General features: G+C 46.2%; 3 long non-coding RNA genes across 3 annotated transcripts; all 3 read left to right on the plus strand.

The window, feature by feature from the left end:
* Positions 1-203: 203 nt before the first annotated feature.
* LOC144292295 (uncharacterized) lies at positions 204-6,536 on the plus strand. The gene is made up of 2 exons (XR_013359734.1): positions 204-3,385; positions 5,496-6,536. It is a non-coding gene; the product is annotated as an uncharacterized LOC144292295 (long non-coding RNA).
* Positions 6,537-6,928: 392 nt separating this feature from the next.
* Positions 6,929-10,165, plus strand: LOC144292294 (uncharacterized). The gene is made up of 2 exons (XR_013359733.1): positions 6,929-7,104; positions 8,601-10,165. It is a non-coding gene; the product is annotated as an uncharacterized LOC144292294 (long non-coding RNA).
* Positions 10,166-11,258: 1,093 nt separating this feature from the next.
* Positions 11,259-12,477, plus strand: LOC144292296 (uncharacterized). Its single transcript, XR_013359735.1, has 2 exons — positions 11,259-11,340; positions 11,761-12,477. It is a non-coding gene; the product is annotated as an uncharacterized LOC144292296 (long non-coding RNA).
* The last annotated feature ends 4,929 nt before the right edge of the window (positions 12,478-17,406 follow it).

Below are 17,406 nucleotides of genomic sequence, written 5' to 3' on the forward strand. Positions count from 1 at the left end.
ATAGGAGGCTATACTGAATATCCGCCTACATGGTTCTTTGTATGTGAGAAGTGACAATAGTATTTCACTGTAGTTTTGACTTCTTTCGGGCTGTGGGCTTATGGATTTTCAAAGAGCTCTTTATATACTGAAGAAATTAACCCTTTGTGATTTGTGCTACAAATACTTTCCTGTTATTGATCTTTTTTTTTTTTTTTTTTTCTGTTATTGATCTTGATTGTACATTTCATGCTAAAATTTTGCTGGTCAGGATTTTAACCTTACTTATTTTTTATCACTGTTTTCTTTTATGGCTTCCGGGTTTTAAGACTCAAGTTGGAACGTACCCGCCTTAAAGATGGGCACACCTCAACCTTCCCCAACCCACCAGCAGCACAGGTTCCCCCAGCCCAGCCCTTGGCTGTTTTGGGTTTTATCTTTGCTAATAGGAAAATCCAGCTTCCCTGTGTTTCAGTTTGCAAACCTTTTGATCCTGTGAAGCTGAATGAACACTTTGTTGGCTGATGTGTGTGTTGCTTTGTGTTTCACTTACATTTTCACTTCCAGAGAATTCTTTACCCTTTGCCCTTGTATACTGCATTTACCCTTGTATATAACAAAACAGTTTTCAAGTTTATAGTTGCTTTTCTTTTTTCTTTGAGTATAGGGGACACACCACGTGGCACTGGTTTCAGATTGTAGTTTGCCTTTAAATTTACATGTCGGAGGGGTGCCTGGGTGGCTCAGCAGTTTGAGCATCTACCTTCAGCTCAAGGTGTATGTAATCCCATGGTCCCGGGATCCGAGTCCCGCATTGGGCTCCCTGCATGGAGCTTGATTTGGTCTCTGTCTCTCATAAATGAATCTTTAAAAAAAATATTTTTAAAAATAAATTTACATGTTGGATCCTGCTGATGTAAGTTTTAAGTTTGGTCATCAAATCTCTTACTGTTATGGTTTCATACTTTGATATTATGCTATATTTTCCACTGGTTTCTTTGTGCTTTAGTTTTTTGACATTTGACTTATTTATGGCTCTTTAACCTATCTAGAAGTTTTTTGGGTGTTTGTATAGTAGGAGGTAAGAATCTTAATTATTTCAAGATGGCTAGCTGATTTTCTAAGTACCACTTCCTGAATAATGCTTTCTCTGCTAATCTGAAATGGTGTGCACTTGTAAGTTATGGACTAAATACTTCAATATAATTGAGTCTATTTCTGAACTTTCTAGTCTTCCACCAATTTGTCTTTCCTCTGCTACCAGTGTTTCATTTTGTTAGCTTCATTGTATCTGATTATAATGTGTGTTAATACAAGCCTCTGGCATTCTTTTTAAAGGTATTCTGATTTTTACTGGAATTGCATTACATTTATCAATATATTATGATATTGAGACTTTGCATTTAGGAACTGGCCTCCCTGTTCAGGATAGGATGACTTTTATGTCCATCAGGAATTTCAGACTTCATGTGCAAGTTAGGTGCATTTATGAAGTTTGCTTCTAGAAATGTTATATTCAGTGTTGTGCTTAGAGCTATTTTTCCTATTAAAATTTCTGATGATGGTACCATGTGTTTAAGACTTTGTTTTGTTTATATACTTTCTTAAATTACTCATGAGAGGCACAGGCAGAGGGAAAAGCAGGCTCCTTGCAAGCAGCGTGATGAAGACCTTGATCCCAGATCCTGGGATCATGCTCTGAGCAGAAAGCAGACACTCAACCGCTGAGCCACCCAGACATCCCAGCAGATATTTAAATGTCAACATTTGCATATTTATTTTAACAGGTATTCAAAAATTGGTGATAATTACATATTTCCTCTTAAAAATATTTTTCCTCTTCTTAATTGAAATATCCCACACATACTATAAAATTCAGGCTTTTGAAGTATATAATTCAGTGGTTTTTAGTATATTTACTGTGTTTGCAACCATCACTACTATCCATTTCCAGAACTTTTCCATCTTCCCAAACAGATGTCTGGTACTTATCAAACAGTAACTTCCCATCCTGCCTTCCCGCTGGTCCCTGGTAACCTTTATTCTATTCTCTATCTCTATAAATTTGCCTGTTCTTGGTCCCCATTCTAGGTACCTCATGTAAGTGAAATCCTAAGGTATTTGTCCTTTAGTGTCCATCTTTGTTCAGTTAGCATAATGTTTTCAAGGTTCATTCATGCCAGGGCGCATAACAGTTCCTTTGTGAGGCTGAATAATAGCTATGTGGCTAGACCACATTTTGTTTATCCAGTCAGCAGTTGGACATTTGGGTTATTTCCACATTTTGTGGGATTATGAATAATGCTGCTATGAACTTTTTATGTGAACATGTTTAAATTGTCTTCGGTATGTACCTAGGAGTGGGACTGCTTGCTGGGTCAAATGATAACTTTGTTTAACTCTTTGAGGAACTGCCAAACTGTTCTCCAGTGTAGCTGCACATTTTACATTCCTGCCAGTAACTTTGAGAGTTCCAGTTTCTCCACATCTTCAACACTTGTTCTTATCTGTCTTTTTTTTGTGGTTTTTATGTAAGCTCTAAGCCCATTGTGGGGCTTGACCTCATGACCCAGAGTCGCATACTCTTCCAACTGAGCCAGCGAGGCACCCCTCTGGCTTTTCAATTGTAACCATCCTAATTAGTGTGAAGGAGTATCTCATGTAATTTTGATTTGCTTTTTTCTGATGACTAATGACATGAAATACCTTTTCATGTGCTTGTTGACCATGTGTAGATCTTTGGAGGAGTGTCTACTGATCCATTTGTTCCCTTTTTATTGGGTGTTTTTTATCTTATTGAATTGTAAAATTCTTTGCATATTTGGGATACTAGACCCCAATCAGATGATTTGCAAATAGGTTTTTCCCTTCTGGGGGTTATGTTTCTACTTTCTTGGTAGTGTTCTTTGACATAAATTTATTTTTTATTTTATTTATTTATTTATTTATTATTATTATTTTTTTAAAGTAACTTGATTAAGGGGAAAAAGTAGGACTGGCCATATTCAGATGTGGCAAAAAATCTCCAGGTATTGTGTGAATGATTGATGTTTGGGAGCAGAGAATAGGGTGTGACCCGATCCTGTAGTGTGATGTGGGATTACTTACTCTGGTGTGACCTTTCACATACAGTGTCCCCAAATGTCGCCTGGTACTTGTGTTGGGATCATCTGTCAGTTTTGTTTTGTCTTTTAAGTCTGTAATAGATATGGAATTTATTCAACTGTCTTTCCTGCATCTTTTTAGATGAGCATCCAGTTTTTCTCTCACTTTCTCATGATTAATTGCATCATGGAATATTAAGCCCTCCTAGGATTTCTGAGACAAACCATTCCAGGCCTGGAACTTTATTCTGTCACCACAGAAATGAATCAGAAGGTCCACTGCAACTTAAGGGCGCTGTCAGGTAGGTGTTGGTATCAGGATGTTCAGAGAGGCATAGACACCATTAAGAGTGGTGGCTAAAAAAAAAAAAAAAAAAAAATGACTGGTGGCTAATGGGACGCCTGGGTGGCTCAGTGGTTGAGCATCTGCCTTCAGCCCAGGGCATGATCCTGGGGTCATGGGATCAAGTCCCACATCCGGGACTTGCATGGAGCCTGCTTCTCTCTCTGCCTGTGTCTCTGTGTCTCTCATGAATAAACAAATTAAATCTTTTAAAACAAAAAAGAACGGTAGCTAAGAGCAAGCTTTGAGCTGGATCACTGGGTTTCTGGTCCCTGCATTGCCACTTATTAGCACATGACTTTGGCAAATTTCTTAAATCCTTGAAGCCAGTTTCCTCAATAAGATGGGGACAAAAATAGAGCTAGAACATAAGCTGTGGTTTGTGTGAAGCTGGAATGAGGTTGTGTGGCCCAGGTGCTGGGAGTGAGGGGTGCTGCTGTCACTTGTCCTCGCCAGGGCAGACTGAGCGAGTTCCCCCTTCACCCAGAACCGTGTTCTGTAACACCGCCTGGGGCTGTCCCTTCTCTTTGGAGATTCGGTGATCTCTAAAAACTTTCAGATTCTTCTGAGTTACATGCTAGTCCATATTTCATTATAAGTCAGTTTTTCAAAATTAAATTTTCTAAGAAAATTGCCATTCTCATAGGTATTAGTGTAGAGCATTTTTAAAAAAGATTTATTTATTCATGAGACACACAGAGCAAGGGGGGGCCGTGCAGAGACACAGGCAGAGGGAGAAGCAGGTTCCATGCAGGAAGCCCGATGTGGGTCTCAGATCCCAGGCCCCCAGGATCACACCCTGGGCTGAAGGTGGCACTAAACCACTGAGCCACCTGTGCTGCCCCACTTTTTTTTTTTTTTGGCATTTTAATATTTTTATCAAGAATTTCCACTTTATTTATTTATTTATTTATTTATTTTTAATTTTTATTTATTTATGATAGTCACACAGAGAGAGAGAGAGGCAGAGACACAGGCAGAGGGAGAAGCAGGCTCCATGCACCGGGAGCCCGATGTGGGATTCGATCCCGGGTCTCCAGGATCGCGCCCTGGGCCAAAGGCAGGCGCCAAACCGCTGCGCCACCCAGGGATCCCCAAGAATTTCCACTTTAAAAAAAATAAAAAAGAATTTCCACTTTTTATACCTGGATTTTATCTGAAACAGACTTTCAAGAAGCAGATTTAGATAGAATAAGCAGTTCTGCTCTCATGTTGTAATTTATCAGTTCTTCAGCTTTGCTTGGACATTGTTTTGTTACACCTTTTTTTTTTTTTTTGGAGTCTTGCATTGCATCCGAATTTCAGGCAACATACAGTAATGGATGGAGGCTGTGGCAGGAAGCAGTCATTCCTGCTCCAGTCAGGCCACCACCCGCTGTGATTGTGGACAAGGGCATCAGATACCAGGGTGTGGACTCTTTCTAAGGGAGACTACTGATACCACCTCAGAGGCTGTACAGGTGCCAGGTAGGAGCTGGAGCCTAGCAGGAGCACGGGAGGGAAGAGCTACCAGGAGTCTAACAGCTATTCCAACAACCTCCTCCATGTTGGCCAGATTCTGAGCTGGTCTCCACATGCACAGGGAAGTGAGATGAATGGCCTTGCCTTCCTCTGGCACCTCTGTTCCATGGAGGACAGGTCGCAGCTGGTGATTATACAGATCATGAGTGAACACAGTGCAGTAACAGCCACAGGGAGTACAGCCTGAGTGAAGAGAGAAAGCCCCAACCCAGGGAGGGGGCCTTTGAGCTCTCACTTGAAGGGTAGGTGAAGCTGTAAGGAAGAGCATTCCCAGCTGAGAGAAGGGCATGAGCAAAGCCTCTGAGCTGTGAAGGGAATTTGGCTCCCTTTCTTCATTGCTTAAGGTATGATTATTTTTATACATGTTCTGTGGCATTTGAGAAGGTATTCTTTGTCACGTTCTGTATTTTGGATCAGTCCCTCTAGATGGTTTTTGGTCCAATCCAAATCCCTACTATATATCCTTGTGTAATGAGAAGAAGGGTGATGACATTCCCCATGCACCCACCCAACTGCTTACCAATTTTGTTCTATGTGTTTTGCTGCAGTGTATTTGGTACTTGGAGATTCCAGGTGGCACAGGCCACCCCTGCTGTGGAGCACTTGATGTTGGCAGTGCCAATGGGAACCTACACCCTACCCTGTCCCCAACCTGTCTTCTCCTTTGCATTCGAATGAAGTGCCTGTGTGTTGGAATTTTCAGCTGGTGAATTTTGAAACTATTTTTACATCTCTTTTCTGTTTCCTGCTCATATATGTGTTTATCTCACAGTTGTGATTGGGAGTTATTTTGCTTCTTTCACTTCAGCCTCTGTTACGGGCACAGTTCCCCATGCTGAAATAATCCACCTGTTCTAGTTGAGGCCCGCGGAGGGGGGCATTCCAGGCTGTGAGCCTGCCCCTGTCCACTTGTATTTTGTGGCTATAAATTACAGGGTCACAGACATCTTTGGGCAAATTCGACCTCAAGGCTGCTTTTTGTGTGTATTTCCCACCGGCCCAGGGGAAGGGGCAGGCAGTTGCCTGGTTCTCTGCTTACTGCTGTGTCCTCTAGGTGGTTCGAAAGGGCCAATTCTGTGTTCCATTTACCCTGCCAACAGTTTTTGACTCTGAGTGTGTCATTTTAACATTTGCCAGCATCATGTTTCCCTGTGTAGACCACTCTGGGTTTTCAAGTACATATCTCGAGCGTTTTGTCACTAACATGTTGAATTCATTCTTTGCTCGTCTTACAGAGTATGTTTTGACTACCACCCCTACCCCACCCCACCCCCATTTCTGAGGCCTTTTAAGGCCAGAGCCTTGTTGCTTCATCTCAGGTTGGGACTTAGATGGCTGTTTCCTCTCTCCTGCTGCAGTAAGTAAGTGCCTGTGCTCTGTGGTGTGTTTGGGGGCTGAAGCCTGAAGGGAGGCCACTGGGGAAGCTAGGAGGTGGGGGGGGGGGCACATAGGGAGATGGGGTGAGGGGGATAGAAGCCTGGCTCTGAGCCCACCCAGTGGCCCCCCAGACCTGGGGGTGTGAGAGAGAGAGAGAGAGAGTGTGTGTGTGTGTGTGTGGGTGTGTGTGAGAGAGAGAGAGAGAGAGAAAGGGGTGGTGGGACTGGCTCTGCTCTAGTTCCTTAGGACTGGTCCCAGAGGACCCTGTTCTCAGCCTGACCTGATGCACCTGTGTGACCCTGAGAACAGGTTGCAGGCCTCTCTGAGCCTCTCAGCTTCTCATCTGGACCCTGCTGTGGAGGGGCCACTGAACTCCTCAGGGTCAACAGGAGAGGTCCAGCTGCCTCCATCCCCTCCATGAGAGCCCAGGCCAGGACTCCTGGATGAGGACCGCAGAGCTTGTGAGGGTGCTTCCACTGGACCCGCTGTGGGCCTACTGGGGCAGAGCCTGGCCTGGGAGCGGCAGGTGCTGTGGGCAGCAGACTGGGAGGGTGGCCCGGGACGGGAAACTGACCAAGGGTCTAGGGTGGGCTTCCTGTTCCTCCTGTCTCTTGGGGCCCAGGTGACTTGGACCCGTCCTCTCGGGAACTCGATGCCTCCTCCCCATGAGAGGCGGGTGGGGGTGCTGTGCTTCTAACTTCATTTTCAAGCAGTGGCAGTTCCCAGGAAGGACCCCACAGTGGGCAGTGGTGGAGAGATGGAGGATGGAAGGTGAGACAGGTGAGCTAGTCTGTGTGGCCCCACACAGCAGGGGCACGGCAGACTTGGAGGACCATTGGCATTTGAACTGGACCAGGGTACTTGAACTTTTCCCTAGTTCTTAGATTTCCTCTTCCAATGAAAAACTTGAGATTTTTGCCTTCAAATATAAAAGTGATCTGCATAGAGTTAAAAATTCAAGCCATGGAAAAGGTATAAAGTGGAACTTAAATCCCTCTCGCTTTATCCATCCCAGCACTACTACACAGAGGTGGCCTCTCAAGTTTCTTAGGATCTTTCTGGAAATTTCCATATACATACAAAGGCTTGCCACTGTCCTAGAGTAGGCAGGACCATAATTTGTGGTTCAGTTTTTCCTCTCACTTCCTGATCTGAAGCTGGGATATGCATCCAGCATAACAAGAAATCTGTAGCCATAAAGCCAGGGGATGCTCGTCCCCTTGGCTGCACCTTGAAAGGGCCCTCAGGGTAAGAAAGGCTGAGCCTGGGAGGGAAGGAGGGAGGTGTGGAGCCGCCGCAGGTGTTTCTTTTACTGGATGAGGCTCATGGCCACATTCAGGTTTTGCTTTTCACCTTTGAGTCTGTGCGAAAACAAGGAGGAAAAAGCAAAAGACGCTGGTGGTGGCACGCCCAGCACTGCTGGGCCAGGGTTCAAGTCCCTGTGGCGTCCCTGCTTCCTTCTTGCTCCCCGCTCTGTGGTCCTGAGGGAGGCATGAGGGCCAGGGCACCTGGGCCTCCCTCCACAGTCCCCTCGCTCACCCCTTTGGAGGGCTGGAGCCAACCTTCAGGGGGCTTCCGCTGCTCCCTCCCTGCCCTGAGCCACATGGAAAAGATGGATCAGTCCCTTTGAGAGGAAGTGAGCTTAGGGGCTCTGAACCACAAGGCTGAGGGGCCCACCTGGAGTGACCACATTCCTCAGGGTGTGCTCTCCACCTGGCCTCTTCCATCTGAGGCTCCCAGGACCAACTCACCACTGCCCTCCACCTCCAAGGACCAGGACAGCTCTTCTGGGAGGGCAGAGTGGATGAGGTCAGAGGCAGAGCTCTGGGCAGGCAGGTCAGGGTGTGGACTGGCCTTGGGGAAGCAGAAGGGAGGGGCTAACTACCTGACTCTGGTGCCAGGGTGGGCACTGAGGGGTATTAGACTGCACTCTCCAGGTACCTGGGACCTGGAGGGAGGGTCCCAGGAGACCCCCCACCCCTCCCAGATCAGGACCCGGCAAGGGCAGTGTGCTATGATCCTAAGCAAGTTCCATGCAAGCTCACAGGAGCTGCCACCTCTCTGTCTCTGGGATTCCTTTTGCCTCTCTCCCAGCTTTGGCCAGCCTCCCCTATCTCTCCCCTACACCCCCAAAAAGGTCAGAAGATCACAACCCATTTCACTGGCCATGATGCTGATGCTGTCTGCACCATAGAACTGGGCTGCCTTGTCTCCAGCCTGAGCCCGTGTTTCCCGGGAACCCCTGCTGTCACTGAGATAATCTCTTCCTTCCACAGCCCATCTCATCAGGAACACTGGAAGCAGAAGGGGAGGTGAGCAAAGTTGACCTAGGAGGCAAGGCAGGCTGGGGGCTCCCCGACCTCTCAGAGCCGGTTTAGAGTACCACATCCTGGTCTCAGCCCAAACTCAGGTCACATGATAAGACAGGTCCTCTCCAGATATCTTGGATCCTATGAGCTGGAGGGGACACCAAACCTGGACAAGCCTGAGGGAAATACTGTGTGCACGGCAGAGGGAGGAGAATCGGGACCCACGGAAGGGCACGAAGCTGCTCAGCTTTGGTTAAGAGAACCTCTTAAGGGACCTTGCCAGGCACCGGGCTGGTTCAGTCGGTGGGACAGAGGACTCTTGATCTCAGAGTCGTGAGTTCGAGCTCCACACTGAGGGCAGAGTTTACTTAATTAAAAAAAAAAATTAAGATTTTTAAGTAATCTCTACACCCAGTATGAGGCTCAAACTCACAACCTTGAGATCAAGAGTTGTACCTTCCACCAACTGAGCCAGCTAGGCCCCTCCCAAAACATTTCTTAGAAAAAATAAGGGACCTTGACTTGGGCCCTTCCAAAGGAGAGTAATGGTGGGTTTGTCATCATCTGCAGTCCCGCGGCCCCGTGGCAGGTTTTGGTGGTGGAAAATTGTCCTCTGGATCTGCTGTTTCTGGCAGAGGTGGTGAGAGGAGGCAGCAAGAGGATGAAGTCTTTGTGGGTGGCCTGTTGTGTCCAGCTCAGCATAGCAGCCACGAATGTTTCCCAGGACCTGTGGGCTGGTGCCTGATACAGGGAAGATGAAGAGCAGTTCTGAGGGACCCAGTGCAAGCATGTTCCCCTTTCATAGCAGGAGCTCCACAAACTAGCACTCAGCCACAGACTCCAGCATGTTAGGGTAACTAGGCAGCCCTGGCTCTGTGTCTGAAGCAAAGAAACCACCATCTTCCTCGCAGCCACTGGATTCCAAGGTTGGGCAGAAACTCGACAAGTGAAAGAACATTCCAGGTAGGGAGCAAAGCAGAAGCAAAGACCAGGAGTCTAGACTACTGGGTTACAAGGCTGGAGGAGGGCTGGCTTCTGATGTGTCTGCTTCTATCTGTGAGGCTCAAGTGAGTTGTGTTTGAAGAGTTCATAGAGATTGTAAACCGTGGAGCTGGGCTGGTTCCAAAGTCTGAACCATTATACCAGGACAAGATCAAAAGTTTTCAATATTTAAAAAAGTCTACCTTTCTAATACAGGCTTTTCCTGGTTTTGGTTTTATGCAGACATACCCAACACCATGCTAAGTGAGAGTCCTACATAGTTCCTGCGATCCTGCAAGACAATATTACCAGTTTCACAGAAGAGTCAAGCCCCAAGGATAAATTCTCAGTTGGGATTCAGACAGGCTTTTTTCCTACACTCTAGGATATAACTATTCTACCTTAAGGATCCTCTTGAGCCAGCGCCTGGCTGGCTTAGCTCAGCTTCTGCCTTTGGTTCAGAGTCCTGGGATGGAGTCCCATGTCCAGCTCTGCTTCTCCCTCTGCCCTTCCCCACGGTTTGTGTGCTCTCAAATAAATAAAATCTTAAAGAGGATTCTTTTTTTTTTTTTTTTTTTTTTTTTTTGAGTATTTCTTTCCAACACAACATCCTAGTGCTGGGATGAGGCCTGAGGGTTACAATGGAATAAAGGCTTGCGAACACAGGGTAGGATGGCAGTCCCATTCGGTCTGCACCCTGCCCCCAGTCTAAGAAAAGAGGGTGTCCAGCTGAACATGCAGTTCCTTATAGCTGAGGCCACTTGGGACCTCCCAGCCTCATCCTCTCTGAGTGGGACCTCTACATCCTGGCCACGCATGAAGCCCCAGAGTCGTGTGGTCCCTCTCTCCCATCTTTTTAAAAAGATTTTAAGTGATCTCTACACCCAACTTGGGGCTCAAACTCACACCCCAGAGATCAAGAGTCGCAGGCTCCTCTCACTGAAGCAGCCAGGCACCCCTGTCTTGCGCTCTTTACCACCTCCCCTCTTGTTCTGCACCCTAACACTGTGCTTAAACAGATGTCCACCTCTAATGAGAAAACGAAGTTCTGGCGGGGATGCCTAGCTCAGAGGTGGTCCCGACAAATAGCTGGACTTCTGAGTGTCAGGCTAAGGGGCTGCCATCATCTGCCCCGTCCCCCAGGGTGCAGAGAGCCCGCGTCTCAGCATCGCGAAAGGTGCCTTCAGCACTGGACACCGCTTTCTGGCCTGCAGCCTCCAGAGGAGGGGGAGAGGAGGCGGGGGGAGGAGGCGGGGGAGGAGGGGGAGAGGAGGCGGGAGGAGGAGGGGGAGAGGAGGCGAGGGGAGGAGGGGGAGAGGAGGCGGGAGGAGGAGGGGGAGAGGAGGCGAGGGGAGGAGGGGGAGAGGAGGGGGGAGGAGGCGAGGGGAGGAGGGGGGGAGAGGAGGCGGGAGGAGGAGGGGGAGAGGAGGCGAGGGGAGGAGGGGGAGAGGAGGCGGGAAGAGGAGGGGGAGAGGAGGCGAGGGGAGGAGGGGGAGAGGAGGGGGGAGGAGGCGAGGGGAGGAGGGGGGGAGAGGAGGCGGGAGGAGGAGGGGGAGAGGAGGCGGGGTGAGGGGGGGAGAGGAGGCGGGGGGAGGAGGGGGGAGCAGGCGGGGGCGGGCAGTGGCGCCAGGCGCCCTGGGTAGCGGGGGAGGTAGTGCGTGGGTGCGTAGCCTCCGCTTCCGTTTCCACGGTCCGGCGGCGCGAGGCGGTGTCGCAGGTAGCACAGGTGGGGAGCGGCAGCTGATGCCTGAGGGGCGGGCGCGGCGCGGCTCAGGGGGCCTGGGAAGCAGGGCGTGGGCCGGGCACGTCCTCACGGTGGGCTCCGGCTAGCTCTGCCCGCACGCGTTCCCCTGGGATGCTGTCCGGGCACAAGTGCTCTTGGCGCCGCGAACTGCCCAGGACCCCACAGCCCTCCCCTGCGCCTCCCATCGGCTGACTTCGCTCTTCTCTGCCCGCGAGTCACTGACGTGCAGCTCCTCGTCCGCGCCTGGGAGCTGCACACTCTTGAGGTGACTGGTCTGGAGGCCTTTGCTCACATCAAGGCGAAGGCAATAGTGTATCCCTGAGCTTCCCTACCCCACGTGCCTTTGCCTGGCTTCCTGTGATTTCCTCAGACAACACTCTTGACTCTCCTTTTCTTCCCTAGACCCATGTAGCCTCCCTGGAGGGCCACACCACTGAGGATAAAGTCGTGCTTCTGGCAGGTTCTCCCCTGCCGGGTGAAGCCATCCTGGGTCGGTGTGGGGTAGAAGCTCTGGCCACCCTGGAGATGGCCGCATGCTAGGAGGTGACTGGGGCCACAGAGGCCAAACTGCTGCCACGGGGCTGTTTACGATCCTTAGACTTGTTTGCCTTTCACAATATCTAATATTTTTTGCTTTAATTTACAATATCTAAAAACAGGCTGATTTTGTGTTTAAAGTACAGTATCTGCTTTTGCTTCAAAAATTGGGAAGATCTGGTGACAGTGGGCCTGCGTTCCCACATAGCAAGAGTCCACCCCAGCTGAGTAATGGCTGCTCCCTTTGGAAGGTTTTACAGTTTGCTGCAGTTTCCACTCCTCCCTCCTCCACTCCTCCAAACCAGTATCAGTTACCATTTATCATCAGGCTTGAGCTGTTGTTTCTCTTATAGTAAAGAGACGTGAACTCTCTTTTTGTACCTATGTCTCTGTCAAAGTGGGAAAACGAAAAATGGATCAAGAGCGCTGCATGTTTCAAGAAAAGTGGGAACCAGCATATTTCTTTGTGGAAGTTAAGAATAGTCCTGTGTTTAGTATGTAACCAGACTTTGTATCAAAAGAAAACAACTTAAGACACCATTATGAAACAAGCCATAAAAAAAAAAAAAAAAAGAAACAAACCATAGTCAGAATCTTGATTGGTATATGGAAAAGATGCGTAATGAAAAACTAAAGGGACGCGTGGATGGCTGAGTGGTTGAGCATCTGCCTTCGGCTCAGGTCATGATCCCGGGGTCCTGGGATCGAGTCCCACATCGGGTTTTCTGCATGGAGCCTGCTTCTCCCTCTGCCTATGTCTCTGCCCCTCTCTCTCTTTCATGAATAAATAAATAAAATCTTTTTTAAAAAAACCTTAATGAACTAAAAAGAGGACTAAACTTTCTTCTGCATTTATCATTAAATACAAATAAGGTAAACGATGCTGCTGTGAAATGCAGTTATGTCATAAATGAAAAAATTGCCTGGGCATCAAAACCTTTTATAGATGATGAGTTTATCAAAGACTGTCTGTTGAGTGCAGCAGAAATCATGTGTCCAGAGCAGAAACAAGCATTTTCAGACATAAAAATCTAAGTGGAAACACTGTTGCTCATTGAGTAAAAGATATGGCTGAGAACCTACAGGATAAGTTGCAAGAAAAAGTGAAATCATTTGTGACATTTTCTATTGCAGTTGATGACAGCACATACATAAATAATACAAGCCAGTTAATTATATTTATCTGGGGTGTTGATGAGAATTTTGACATCACTGAAGAACTTTTGGACATGGTGCCCATGACAGACCCAACATCTGAAAATGACTTATTTTTATATATCGAGAAAAGTCTTGAAAAGTTTAATGTTGACTGGTCAAACTAGTAAGTGTAACCACAGATCCTACTCCCGCAGTGGTCTGTGATAACACTGGACGTGTTGCAAAACTTAAATCCAAGGTCAAAAAGTTTTTCAAAGATGCAGAACTTAAGTCTATTCACTGCATTACTCACCAAGAATTGTTTTGTACTAAAAAGTTAAAATTAGAACATGTCATGGATATGATTAACACAGTGAACTGGATACGCACTCGTGGCTCCAACCACAGGCAGTTCAGTGCTTCGCTTGAGGAACTGGATGCACGATCTGGTAATCTTTTATATAAAGGGTAAGGTGGCTTTCTCATGGCATGGTACTGAAGACATTTTTGGAATTAATAAAAGATATAAATTTATTCATGTCTTCCAAGGGAAAACCCCTTTCCCAGCTCACTAGCGAAGACTGGATCAGAGACCTGGCCTTTTTGGCTGACATTACAAACCACCTAGACACTTTAAATATTTCTCTGCAAAAAAAAAACAAACAAAAAAAAAAAAACAAAAAATAAAAATTAAAAAAAAATTAAAAAAAAATAAATAAATATTTCTCTGCAAAGACGTTCACAAGTGCTGACACAAATGTTATGATTCAGTTTGCTCTTTCCCAGCAAAATTGAGTCTTTGGGAAACTCATTTGGCTGTAAATAATCTGGCTCACTTTCCTACACTGAAATCAATTTTAAGAAATGAGAGTGATGGCTTAATCTATGTCCCCAAAATTGTGGAGCCAAAAATTGAATTCCAAAAAAGGTTCTTTGACTTAAAACATTATGAAAATGAACTCATATCGTTTAGCTCACCTTTCTCAATTAACATTAACGGTGTTAATGAAGAATTACAAATGGAAGTTATTGAACTACAGTGTAATACCGTATTAAAAACTAAATATGGGGACACCTCAGTGGCTCAGCGGTTGAGCATCTGCCTTCGGCTCAGGGCGAGATCCTGGGGTCCGGGATTGAGTCCCACATCAGGCTCCTTGTGGGGAGCCTGCTTCTCCCTCTGCCTGTATCTCTGCCTTTCTTTCTCTCTGTGTCTCTCATGAATAAATAAATAAAATCTTAAAAAAAAAACCTAAATATGATGACATTGGAATACCAGAATTCTACAAATACCTCAGCAAAAGTTACCCTAGATATAGAAACCATTGTGCAAAGATTCTGTCCATGCTTGGAAGCACCTATGTTTGTGAACAACTGTTTTCTGTTATGAAATTGAGTAAAACTAAATTTTGCTCCCACTTAAAGGATGCAAGATTACATTCAGTTCTACACATTGCAACTCGGAATATGAGACCAGACATTGACATCTTGGTACAGGTGTCAGGTTTCTGGTTCTAGGTCAAAGAAATAACAGATTATGAACAAAAATTTTAATAATTAAAGATTTCTATTTTTCAGTGTGTACTTTAAAATTTTATCTTTGAAATATCCAACATCATAAAGTTTATATGTTACATGCCTGCACTGTGGTTCAATTAAAAAAAAAAAAAAAAAGTTTAGGGACGCCTGGGTAGCTCAGTGGTTAAGTGTCTGCCTTCGGCTCAGGGTGTGATCCTGGGATCCGGGATTGAGTCCCCCATCAGGCTCCTTACAGGGAGCCTGCTTCTCCCTCTGCCTGTGTCTCTGCCTCTCTCTCTGTGTCTCTCATGAATAAATTTTTTTTTTTAAGTTTAGATTTTTTTTTTTTTTTAAGTTTAGATGTTTTTTTCCCCCTCCTGGCATTTGACTTTTTATGTACCAAGCCTATTTTACTTGCTTTTGTATCTCCCTTGGCTACCCAACTTTAGTTTGAGACTTCTGCCTAATGGAGCTGGTTACCATAATTAGTTTTTGTTTTTCTGTTTTTCTCAAGCCATGGAAAAACTGTCATTTGCTGCCTTGAGCAAAATGTCTGAGCTGTAGAATTTCTGTGGATAATGTTTGAGCCAGGTTGTGCTAGTTATCAATTTATTGCTTCTCAGCTCCAAATTCATTCTTCATTGTCTGCTCTTCAAAAATGGATCTGGGCCCTTTAAATATCTTTCCTTTGACAGCAGGCATGATGTGAAGCTTAGTCAGTGGAGGGCACTGGAGACACACTGCAAAAAGAAGGAGGTTTCCTTCCTGGTTTGCTCATTTGCCGACTCCTGCAGTGCAGATGGCTTCTCTAGCACCAATCCCCTGCAGTGCCCAGCAGTCAGCAGCACCCAGAGCCAGCAGCTTTCCCTGGCTTACTTCTATAGGCAGTTTTATAATGAAATCCTTCTGGTGAGACACTTTCCCATGAACAGCTTTCCCCAGTATCCTAAAGGGGTGATTTCCAGCAAATTCTGCCATTCGGCAATAATTTCTCGATATTTATTCTGTATGTATTTCATAAATCTGAACCATGCTCTGAAATCCAAACCACGTTCTTTAAAAAAAAATTTTTTTATTCATTTATTCATGAGAGACAGAGAGAGAGAGCAGAGAAAGACAGGCATAGGGAGAAGCAGGCTCTATGGAGGGAGCCTGATGTGGGACTTGATCCCAGGTCTCCAGGATCACACCCTGGGCTGAAGGCGGTGCTAAATCGCTGAGCCACCCGGGCTGCCCTCCCCCCCCAAAAGAATTCTTACCAGACAGTTCATAATTTTTATATTAAATCACTGTTTAAATTCTTGTATGGTTTCTTCTGATTGGACCCTGACTGATACAGGTCCTATTTCTTATCTCTCTTGGGATTCCCCTCAAATAAGCATATTTGGATTCTGGGCTACAAAGAGAACAAATGTCCACATACACAGGCCTTTGCCTTTCCTTGGGTCAGCAAGTCACTTAATGGAAAGGAGAGGCCTCTGGGACCCACAGCATTTAATTAGTCATAAGATTGTCATTATGTGTATAATAATTGGTTATAACTCATCACTATTGTACTTCAACTATAACCTAACTTGACAACAGAAAAAAATAATTGGGCCCATTCAACAAATACTTGTCAACAACATGTCATGTGCAAGATCCTACTCTTGAGTGTAGGCTGGTTCTGTCATTTGTTCATTCCATGACCTTGAGCTGGTCATCTTGTCCCTCTGATCTTCACCTTCACCCATGAAATGAGGCTATTACCACATGTATTAGTTGTTACCACATTCAAGTCACCACAAAGTATAGTGGCTTAAAACAACAAATATTTATTATCTCACTGGTTTCTTAGGAATCTGGCAGTGGCTTAGCTGGGTGGTTTCAGCTCAATGTCTCTTAAGAGGTTGCAGTCAAATTATCAGGTATACCCGCAGTCATCTGAAGGCTTTAGTGGGGCTTTATCAGATCCCCATCTCTCATGACTTCTCTGAGAGAGTCAGCTACCGTGTTGTGAGAAGTCCTGTGGAGAGGCCCATGTGGTTGTAGTCAGATGTTTGCTGAGGCTGAAGTCAACCTGAAGGCTCAGCGAGGCTGCAAGTTCATGATGGCCCTTTCACAGGGCAGCCACTGGGCCTGGGTCCTGTTTAAGCCGGAGGCCCTGGAGGCCGTCGATAACTTCTCCAGCACAGGAGTCTCAAGGTAGTTAAGAACAGAATCCAACACAGGCCATGTCTCCCTCCCCTGACATTTCCTTTGCTTTTGTCTCACCACACTGGCAACCCTCTTAGCCTTCTTTATGGTTCTGGTTCACCTCCCAAATTCTAAATGTTTAAGCTGCTCAGGGTTCTGCACTTTTCCATTTATATTTCTTCCATTGGTGCACATGCCCTGGTCTCCTGGCTTTAAATTAGTATTAATATGCTACTAATTCCCAAATTTTTATCTCCAGCTAGACCCCTCTTCCCTAACTCCAAAATGGAGCTGCTGGTCTTTACTCAAAATCTACTCCTACTGTAGTTGATGGCAATTCTCATTCTGCTGCTCAGGCTGGAAACTTTGGAGGTTTCCATAGCCTTTGAAAATTGCCCACTGGAATCCCTGGTGACACTGGGGAGAGCCCTTTGATGGCGTGACTGGGGGCATATCAAAACCACTCGGCCATTTATTTAGTAGGTACTGACTGTGCCACAGCTGTTGGTGAGATTGCATTGCTGGGACTGGGCAAGTCGGCAGGGTACTACATAACCAGTAGCTAGCCTCCCACATCCCAGAAGGGAGCTCTGAAGGCCTCTGAGCAGTTAAAATCAGAAGCATGAGATGGAAGAACATAGCTCCTGGAATCTCCACCTCAGAGCTACTGATTGCTGTTTT

Source organism: Canis aureus, chromosome 21, assembly GCF_053574225.1.
Source record: "Canis aureus isolate CA01 chromosome 21, VMU_Caureus_v.1.0, whole genome shotgun sequence".
In the NCBI taxonomy this organism is placed as follows: Eukaryota; Metazoa; Chordata; class Mammalia; order Carnivora; family Canidae; genus Canis; species Canis aureus.